This window comes from Heterocephalus glaber, unplaced genomic scaffold, assembly GCF_053883595.1.
Source record: "Heterocephalus glaber isolate CG9 unplaced genomic scaffold, H.glaber_assembly_v1.0 deba00001553, whole genome shotgun sequence".
NCBI lineage: Eukaryota > Metazoa > Chordata > Mammalia > Rodentia > Bathyergidae > Heterocephalus > Heterocephalus glaber.
This window is the reverse complement of record NW_028258344.1, coordinates 27616339-27627587: the sequence shown is the minus strand read 5'-3', so window position 1 is coordinate 27627587 and position 11249 is coordinate 27616339.

Below are 11249 nucleotides of genomic sequence, written 5' to 3'. Positions count from 1 at the left end.
GGTATTTTAATAACACTGACTTCATATTTGTAACAACATAGAAGTCATCAGAAAAATATGTCTTCTTTCACAGGGAAAACAGACAAAACACAACAAAATTAAAATGTAAGAAACATGAAAAAGAAACCAGTTGAATCATTTTAGAGCAGCTGCCACAGAAGGTTGAATAGAGAAAGCTCCCTCAGAGGGAGATTTAGACTGTTCATTTCAACTCTTTTTTTACTTTCTTTATATATTTTTCAACAACAGATGGATTAGGACTAGCTGTGCCCCTGTGCATGAATGTTTTATACAAGTGTGTGATGCTCATTTTGGCTAGGCACATCTGAGCCTGCCAGGTGTTCTTTAAAGTGACTTTTAAGATTGACTTTTAAGTTGTGATGTTCATACCTATAATCGGAATCTGGAGTTATGAAAGGAAAAAATCATATCCCCTTGAAATTCAGTCTTGTCCTTGAACTTACTGTCTGAAGACTAACAGTTACCAGAAAGTTGGGGATTGCAGGCCTTGCTTTTTATTTTTTTCTTGAAAATTTAAAGTACTAACTCTGAAAAGAGAACCAGTACCACCTCTTCATAAAAATGAAGCTCCTGGAAAAATATCTAGTGCTTTTGTCCTTCTAAATATACATATTTATAGTAACATATACAGCAACAATCTGATTTTCTTTTTGTTTTGTGGTACTGGGATAGCACCCAGGGCTTTCCCACTGAGCTACACCCCAGTGCTCTTTTTCATTTTAATATTTGAGACAGAGTCTCTCTAAATCTCTTTAAGTTGTCCAGACTGGAACTCAAACTTCAAATTTTCCTACCTCCACCTCCCAGGGTGCTGAGAATACAGACTGGTACCAACACTCTTGGAAAAAATTTGATATTTTCCAAAAAAAATGTGATATTTTCAAAACAGATATATTTTTGAAGTAATTCTCATCTGAATAGCTTTTATACTATTGTATTTATTATTTTGGAGGTTGATGGTGTTGTTGCTTTTTTATATTCTGTGACTGAGATTCGTCATATTGTTTTTCCTTTTTAAAATTAATAATCTGTCAAATAAGTATCTACCTCCTACTTTTGAAAACGTTTTCTTTTATCAAAAAAAATGAAAAAAATAAGAAAATTCTTTTCTTTTGACTTTCCGAACTTAGCTTGCAAAATTTAGGAGTATGGAATTCCCTTCTCTTGAATGTAGCTAGGACCTGGGACTTCCTTCTAAGCAATAGAATATGGTTCAGGTAGTGGTGTGCATGTGCCTTGATTCTGTTGCCTTCCATGGCATTCCTTGGATTGTGGTACGTTACATATGACTTCATGTTAGCCAATTGGAGAGACATATTCCCTTGCTAACCTTGAGTGGCCACATGTTAGAGAGGAGTTAGTGGCCTCCATTCATAGCAAAAACGTTGGTACTTCAATATAGCTCAGTGGTATAAAGGCATTTGCCTATCATGCTCAAGGCCCTGGGTTCAATTCTTAGCACTGCCAAAACAAAAACAAAACCAAAAAAAGCTTGAAACTTCAGTCATATAATCAAAAGAAAATTACTCCTAATAAGAACCTAATACTTGGCAGCATATTCTTCTTCAGATTGAAGATAGAAAGATAGCTTGAATGTCAACTTGGTTACAGCCTTGTAAGATCCTAGGGAAGATACAGCTAGGTCTTGCCCAGGATTCTGAACAAACAATCTGTGAATTAAAAAGTTTATATTTTATTATGCCACTAAATCTGTTATTATTTAACAGCAATAGAAAACTAACAAAAATATTTATAACCCCGTTCATCGTGTAGGGTATAAATAATCCCAGGTGAATTTTACCAGATGACATTAAAAATTATTTTCCTAGTTTCCACAATTCTTTCACATTTTTGATTGGGATCATATTAAAGACAAATTATTTTTGCATAAATATTTAGGTTTTTTTCTTAACCCTACACTGGATTTTCTCTACTTGAGTGATTTTTTGAGATTAAAGATATATTTTGTCATTGATCTGGATGGATGAATATGTTTTTCCATTAATATATTGAAATTATTTATGTTAGATATAACATTAAAAATTCATTGCATTCTTACACAATGAGTCCAAAAAAACCTACGTTGTATCATTTGCAAAAATGAATGTGTATTAGTTGTACAGGATAATGGGTTTCACTATGGAATTTTCTTGCATGCATATAAGATACCTTAGTCATCTCCAGACTCCATTACCTTCCTCTTTCTTCCCCTTTCCCTTCCCCCATTCCCCTTCCTTTTCTATAATAGTTTACCTTCTACTTTTATGTTGTTTTTTCTCTAGTTTCTACATATGAGAGAATCATGTATCAGTCATCAAATATATGATCAAAATCATTTTACCATACTTTAATTTCTCTTCATTTAATTTGAAAATAACATTGGTAAATACTACCTTTTTTGTACTTGGTCAGTTTTGATATCTGTTGAATTGAATAATTATTTTTTAGTACTATGGTAGAGGTACTCTATCTTGAGAAATAACTTCTTTGAAAGATTTTGATTTTCCTATTTCTTTCACTTCTATTAGTCTTTCTGAATAAATTTGATTAACTACTATTTATTGAAGAATATTTATTTCATGGAGAATGTTAACTATGTGTGAATTGATACTGATTTCAACCCTACAATACATTTTAAATCTTCTTCATATCTGAAAACATACTGCCTTCCTCATTTATAATTTATATATTTCAGCTCTTTCTTTTTTCATGTAAATAAAATTTAAAAAAATCTTGCACTGTCCCAGATTTCTTTCTTTCAATATATATGTGTATGCATGTATTTAAGAAGCAGAACTTGAATCAATTTTAGCCTTTTCTCTTGTTTTCCTATTTTTAAATTTATCTTTATTAATAGCTTCCTTTTTCACTTGTTGTTTTATAATAGCTAATTGGATTTCTTATTTCTGCTCAATACTGGGAATGCTTATAACATACATTGAAAGAAAGATACTGGATCTTTATATAACTGTCATCAATCTCAATGTTTATTGCCCCATGTTTTAAATATATGGCTTTATTGTGGTTTGTAAGTTGCAACTGATAATGTTGATGTGTGCATAGATGCAGATTTATTTTAGAATGTGATGAGTCATTTGTATCCTTATAAAATTATTCTCTTTTCATAGTATTTTGGTACTATTTGAGTTTTAACTGCATGTTTTTAGTTGTTTGCTTCTTGACATTTTGTTGTGACTCTAAAAGTTTTTCTTTCAAATAAGTCTTCTTTAGTCATGTAACATTTTTGTAATTTTTCCTGATTTCTTTGAGAATGAGTTCAAATGGTAGTTCATACAAAAAGTTGCAACTTTTATTGATTTGATTTTTCTCATTCATATTTCTTCTGATAGTCTGTTTTAGTGCATTAAATATTGATTTCCTGATTAGTACCACGTCTCATAGTGATAGACCAGCTGTCTAGAACAAAAACTCTTGGCCAGGGATTTAGCTCAGTGGTTCTGGCACCTGCTGTGCAAGCACAAGGTCCCGAGTTCAATCACCTGTTTCAAAACAAAAACAAAAACAAAGGCTCTTGCTGACAGTGAAGTACATTATGTTAAAAAGTAAACTTGCTTGAACACACAAAACACACACACACACACACACACACACAGAGGAGTGAATGATTGTAAGGACAGAAAAAAAGGCAAAGAATGAAATAAACACTTCTTCCAGTAATTTGCTGGTTCCAGAAGAAATGACTAAGAGGTTCAAAAACTGACCACATATTTTGATCAGCACATGGATCTGGAATGGGAGAAGAGGGATTAGTATGGACTGGAAAGTGTGGGAGAGGGGACGAAAGTAAAAAGGTACATAGGTGTGATCAATGCACATTACATGCATGTATGAAAATATGACAGTGATTCTTATTAATCATACATATGTCTTAATAATAATAAAATAATTTTGATTTAGTATTAGGCAAGGAGGAAAAGTTTGCCTTAAAAACAAAGAAAGAAAGAAAGGCTTCTGTTACCAGAATAAAGAAATAACCAAGAGTGAATAACTAAGAAGTAGATCAACATCATAATGTATACCTAAAATGTACCAATAAACTTATGGGGGCAAAAAAAGAAATAGATCAACATTCACAGTCAGCTCTGTACTATCTCAATTCTGGACATAATTAAGAGATTCTGAGTTTCTAGAGCCCAACACTTCAAATATTTTCTCAAATTTGGTGTTATCAACTGATTTTGAATGCTGATTTTGATGTACTATGACCAATAATTTCAAATTAAAGGAGTGTAAGCAGAAAAATGTTTATATTAGCATTATCTGTAATAGCCCTGAGAGAAATATATATGAGGAACATAGAGGACAAAGAAAACATGATACTTTAATTCAGTAGAATAATATATATAGCAAGAGAAATAAAGGGGAAATGGTGCTAACCAAAGAAGACAATCCAGGAATGCACATTGGATATCTCCATTTTTATGGAACTTTCACTCAATCTATTAAACTCTTCATTTGCTGTAATTTCTCTATATTTGTTTTGGAATAGGTTTACTTTATCTTTGAACAAGTGTGTCTTTACAATCATAATTCTGTTGTTTTACATTTAACTGGGAGAGTTCTAGACCCAATTTGCTTGGGTTCAAATTGCAGATCTAATACTTAACTAGATGCTTTATCTTGAGCAAACTATATAACCTCATCATGCTTTGATTTTCTCATCTACAAAATGAGGATAATAGTCAAATTGACCTCATAAGTTTGGTACAAAGTTTGAAATAGTTACGTATTTAGTATATTTAGAGATTTGTCTGTTACATATAAAATGCTATTTTAATTCTGACTTTTCACAATAGTAACATTAAACCTGTTACATTTTCATACTATACTCTGACCAGAAATGAGTTAGCCACTTCATAGCACTTTAGAATTCCTCATGAGCCACAGTCTCATCTATGAATCTATTGTTTCTCTGCATTCTGATAATGTGGGAAGGAAAAAAACATGTATATGTGTCTTTCAGCCATATTTCCCTCTCAACTTTTCATTTGATGCTGAATATGGAGAATAATAAGTGTTTAATAAGAGTCAAAAGGAAATATTTTCCATTCAAAGGGATCATGCTTTGCTTAAATTTTAATGGAATGAAATCTTTAATCAATAGAAAGGGATTAAAACATTTTAAAATTATGAGTTAGAAGGAATAAGTTCTAGTGTTCTATAGAACAGTGTGATGACTAAAATACATGATATGCTATTATATATATTTTATGAAGAACAAGAATATTCATGGCAGGTAAACTTTGGAACTTGCCTATATGTCCACCAACAGATGAATGGGTAAGGAAAACATGGACTTTATATACAGTAAAATACTACGCTGTTATGAAGAATGGTAAATTTGAGTCATTTGTAGGAAAATGGATGCACAATGAAAGGATAATATTAAGTGAAATTCATCATAAATACAGGCTCAAATATTGTATGGTTTGTTTTATCTGAGAGACCGAATGTGTAGAGAAATTAAAGAGCAAAATAAAAGATAGACAATAGGAAACAGGGAGATAGATGTTTGTAAAAGAGAAAGGGATTGAGAAAGGTTAGGAGGGAGGAAAAGGGGAAGGTAGGGGGACATAAAAATAATTAATATGTGTCAAATACATGTACCAAATATGAGTGTATTAATTTTGTATCAAAAACAAGTATTAATAAAAAAGAAAAATTGAAGACCTTGAAGCCACCCAACATGATAAGGAGATGGAAATGCTAATTACCTTGACTTAGATTACTTGCCACATGTATGCATTAAATATCACATTACACTATGTAAATATGTACACTTATGACATCTTAATCTAATATATTAGATTGAAGTCCATGAATTTCAGCATGTTCATTAGATGGCCTCAATGGTAGTCCAGCATCTCTTAACAGTCCTTTTTGAAACTGAAATAATTCATCTACTTCGATGATCTCACCACTATATACTTGGTTTTATTAGGACATTCTGTTTACATGTTTACAGTTTTGGTATGATTGTTGACAGTCCTTTACACTTTCAAAATTGTTTGAGCTTGGAAAATATTTATTTGATCCCTCTAGTTAAAGGAAAATCTCAAATTCATTAACTTTCGTCTCAATACCTACTAGGAAAGAATCAATGTTTTATTACATTTCTCATGGTGGGTTGATTTTTTCGTATTTACTTTTTGCTTTCTACAACTTTTGAGCCAGCATCATTTACAAATCACAGCACAATTCTGTCTACAAATTTTGCAGATAATTTTTATCATTATCAGGAAATAACATTAACATTTCAAATCTAGTTTTAAAAATATGTATAAATTTTAAAATACATTCACAAAGATTGGTAATATTTGTTCTTGGTTTAGATACTGTAGACCTTAGGAAACAGTCTGCAAAGTCTTTTGGCAATTTTTTTTTTGGAAACAAATATCTGGATTTGATGTCATTTCATAATTTTGATAATTTCAATAATTATTCTAAAAATTTTGAGAATTAGATTTTCCCTATTGATACAGTATTTTCTCCATAGTATACTTAAAAACAGTTTTTTTAAAAAAATGAATTTTATTGGTACATTTTAGGTATACAATATAATGACATTCATCATTGGAAATTTGCACCTTTACATAATCTCTCTTGGTTCTTACTTCCCCCATTCCTCTGCCCTCCCTTCAACCCCTCCACCCCTCCCTATTTACAAAGACTTTGTTTCTATTTTTTCATTTTCTCATACTAATTCCATTCCCTTCTTTCCTTTCCCCTACCCCTCCCACTTCCCCTTCCCCTTTGCCTCCTATTTCACATTATCTATTATACCTTTTAGTCTTTATTTACACTTTCAGTTTCTCACGCTAGAGAAACTATTTGGGATTTACACATGTGTGTGCTATTTATTTCACTTAAGAATATCACCTAAATGTGCATCCACTTAGCTATAAATGTCTCTAATTTCTCATTTTTAATGGCTGAGTAGCACTCCATTTTATTAAAAAAAAAACCCACATTTTCTTTTTTTGGTCTCCAGTTGATAGGCAATTGGTCTGATCCCAAGTTTTAACTATTACAAATAGTGCTGCTATGAACATGAGTGCACATATATCACTGCGGTATGATTTTTTAATTCGTTGGGGAAGATACCCTGCAAGGTAATAGCTGGGTCAAATGAGACTTCCAGTTCTAGTTCTTTGAGGTATCTCCATACTGATTTCCACAGTGGTTGCACCAGTCTACACTCCCACCAGCAGTGGAGCAGGGTTGCTCTTTACCTACAGCCCTGACAGCATTTATTATTGGCTGATTTCATGATAGCAGCCATTCTTTCTGGAGTGGGGTAGAATCTCAGCATTCTTTTCATTTGCATCTCTCAAATGACCAGTGATGTCGAACATTTTTTCACATATTTATTTGCTGCTTTTACTTCTTTGTCTGAGAAATGTCTGTTTATTTCAGATGCCCATTTTTGGATTGCGTCTTTAAATTTGGGTGGTCTGATTTTTTAAAGTTCTTTATAGATTCTAGATAGTAGACCATTGTCTGAGGAACAGCAGGTGAAAATTTTTTCTCACGTTGTGGGTTGTCTCTTTACACTGTTGGTGGTTTCTCTTGCTGTGCAGAAGCTTTTTCATAAGAAGAGACCCTCCTTGTTGATTGCTTGTGCTAGTTCTCGGGCAATTGAGGTTTTGTTCATAAAATCTTTTCCTACACCAATGTCTTCAAGAATTCTACCTAACCTCTCTTCCAGCTGGTTCAGCATTTCTATTTTAATATTTAGATCTTTAATCCATTTTGATTTTAGTTTAGTGCATGGTGACAGATAGAGGTCTAGTTTTAATCTTTGTCAAATTGAAATGCAGTTGTTCCAGCACCATTTATTAAACAGGTTATCTTTCCTCCAGTGAGGGTGTTTGGCTCCTTTGTCAAAGATGAGGTGGCTGAGGGTGTCTGGAGTTGTTTCTGCATCTTCTAATCTGTTCCACTGGTCCTCAGGTCTATTTCTTTGCCAGTACCATGCTGCTTTTATTACAGTAGCTTTGTAGTACAGTTTCAAGTTTGGGGGTTGTGATACCCCCAGCCATGTCTCTGTTGCCTAGAATTGCTTTCGCTAGTCTAGGTCTTTTCTGGTTCCAAATGAATTTTTGGATTGTTTTCTTAAGGTCTGTGAAGTATGCTGCTGGAATTTCAATTGGGATTGCACTGAATCTATATAGCAGTTTTGGAAGTATTTTCACTATGTTGATTCTTCCTACTCAGGAGCAAGGGACGTCTTTCCATTTTCTGATATTGTCTTCAATCTCTCTCTTCAGAGTGGTATAGTTTTCAGAGTAGAGGTCTTTGATTTCTTTTGTTAGGTTGATTCCTAGGTATTTCAGATTTTTTGATGCTTTTGTGAAAGGAATTGTTTGCTCTATTTCTCTCTCAGTGAGCCTGTAGTTCTTGTAGAGGTAAGCTATTGAGTTTTGTGTGTTGATCTTGTATCCAGCTCCAATACTGAATTTGGTCATTAAGTCCAGAAGACTTTAGGTGGAATTCTTGGGGTCTTCTATATAGAGTATCATGTCATCTGCAAATAATGACAATTCAACTACTTCATTTCCTATCTTTTTTTTTTTTGGTACCGGGGATTGAACTCAGATCCTTGTGCCCGGGAGGCAGGCAGAGGAACCACTTAGCTAAATCCCTGGCCCCTTCATTTCCTATCTTTATTCCTTTTATTTCTTTCTCTTGTCTAACTGCTATTGCTAATGTCTCCAAGAGTATATTGAACAGGAGTGGTGATAGTGGACATCCTTGTCTTGTTCCTGATTTTACTGTTAAGGATTTCAGTTTTTGACCATTTGTTATGATATTGGCTGTCGGTTTTTCATAGATAGCTTTTATCAGATTGAGGTAGAGAGCATCTATTCCAATGTTTTGCAGGGTTTTAATCATAAATGCCTGTTGGATTTTGTCGAATGCTTTTTCTGCATCTATTGAGATGATCGTATGGTTTTTGTCCTTGGTTCTATTGATATAGAGTATTACACTGATTGATTGGCATATGTTGAACCATCCCTGCATCTCTGGGATGAATCCCACTTGATCAGGGTGTATGATCTTCTTGATGATCTTGAATTCTATTTGCCAGTATCTTATTAAGGAATTTTGCATCTATGTTCATTAGGGAGATTAGCCTATAGTTTTCTTTTTCAATTGGGTCTTTCTCTGCTTTGGGGATCAAGGAGATGCTTGCTTCTAGGAATGAATTCTGGAGTATTGCTTCCCTTTCAATTTCATTGTAGAGTTTAAACATTAGTGGCAGTAGTTCCTCTCTAAATGTCCTGTAGAATTCAGCAGTGAAGCCATCTGGACCTTGGCTTTTCTTAATTGGTAAGTTTTTTTTTTTTTTTTTTTTTTTGCTTAGCTTAAATTCTTTTATTGGGCTGGGGATTTAACTCAGTGGTTCCCGCGCCTGCTGTGCAATTGCAAGGTCCTGCATTTGATCTCCGGTACCGGACAAAAAAGAAAAAAAGAAAAAAAAAAGAAAAAAATTCTTTCATTGGTGCATTTTATTTATTTATTTTTTCCCTTAAGTTTATTGGTACATTTTTGGTATAAAATACAGTTACATTCATCATTGGAATCTTGTATCTTTACATAATGTATCTTGGTTCTTATTTTTTTCCCCTTCCCCTGCCCTCCTTTAACCCCCTCCACCATTCCCTATTTGCAAAGACTTTGTTTCCATTTTTTTCTCGTATTTTTTCTTTTCCCTTCTTTCCCTTCCCCTACCCCTCCCACTTCCCCTGCTCCTTTAGATCTTTTCTTCCGATTACACAATATCAATTATACATTTTTAAAATTACAATATCAAAATTTAGAGGACATCACCACCGATTTTACAGAATTTAAAAGGACATAGAAAGCATATTACAAAAATCTTTTTTGAAATAAATTTGACAACCTCTAAGAAGTACCTTGGAAGACAAATTAATGAAACTGACTCTGGAGGAAATGTAAAATTTGAATAGCATCTATTAAAGAAAGTATTTTCCTAGCTTGAAAACTTACCTATATGACAATAACAGGCTCATATACATTTTAACTGATAAATTATATCAAACACTAAAGCAAAGGAACAGAAACACTTCTCTCCTCATTTTAGGAAATCAACATTGTGCTAATCCTAAAACTGGATAAAGAAAGCATAAGAAAAAAATATGAACATAGATAAAAATTTGTTTAACAAAACAAACTATTAGAAGTCAGATCTGGGAGTATGTAGAAAGTGGTTTATTTATAGGGATCGCTGTGTTCATTCAGCACTGGAAGATCTACCCCCATAAGTCATCATTTTAACAGAGGAAAGGAAAAAGCCATATGATCCTGTCAGTAGTTGCAGAAAAAGTATTGGACTAAATTCTACAGCTGTTCATGGTAAAAGCTGTCAGGAGACTAGAAGTAGAACAGAACCTTCTCAACAGATAAGCCATATACTCTATACTTCCAGCAAAAATGCCTTATATGAATGGAAAAGATACAATGCTTTCTCCTTAAGGTGGGGAAGAACGACAGATATGCCTACTCTTCATCTGTCCACTAAGCTTTGAAACATAGGCCCAAACCAAAATAGTCTGGCAATAAAAATAAACAAATAGCATAGGATTGGCAAGGTAGAAGTAAAATCTTTATATGTAGTGAAATGATCATCTCTAGAGAAAATACTAGGAAATCTCTAGGAGCCCCTAGAACATGTATTTGAATTTAGTAGGATGAGAAAACACAAGGTATGTATAAAAATTCAGGTCTAAGGATGGTTGCTAAAAATAAACAAATGGATATTGAAATTCAAAAGTTATGTAGGAGTACAAAGGACCTAGAAAAGTAAAAAGAAAAAAAAAACAAACAGTGTTGGAAGACATTTGTTACCTAATTTTAAGACTTCCTCTAAAGCTACAGTAATCAAGGCAGTGTTGGCATAAGGGAAGACATATAGATCAATGGAATAAAACAGAGAATCTAGAAATAGAACCACACATATATGGTCCACTGATTTTTAAAAGATTGTTTAACATTAACATTTTGTAGAACGTAAACTCAAGAGCAGAGGAAAAGATAGTGTTTTCAGCAAATGGTACTAGAACACCTGGCATCTGTGTGTAAAAAATTAACCTCAACCCTTTATTTTCATACATAAAAATAACTTGAAAGTATCTATGAACCTAAATATGAAAGACTAAAACTGTAAAACTTTAAGAAGTAAT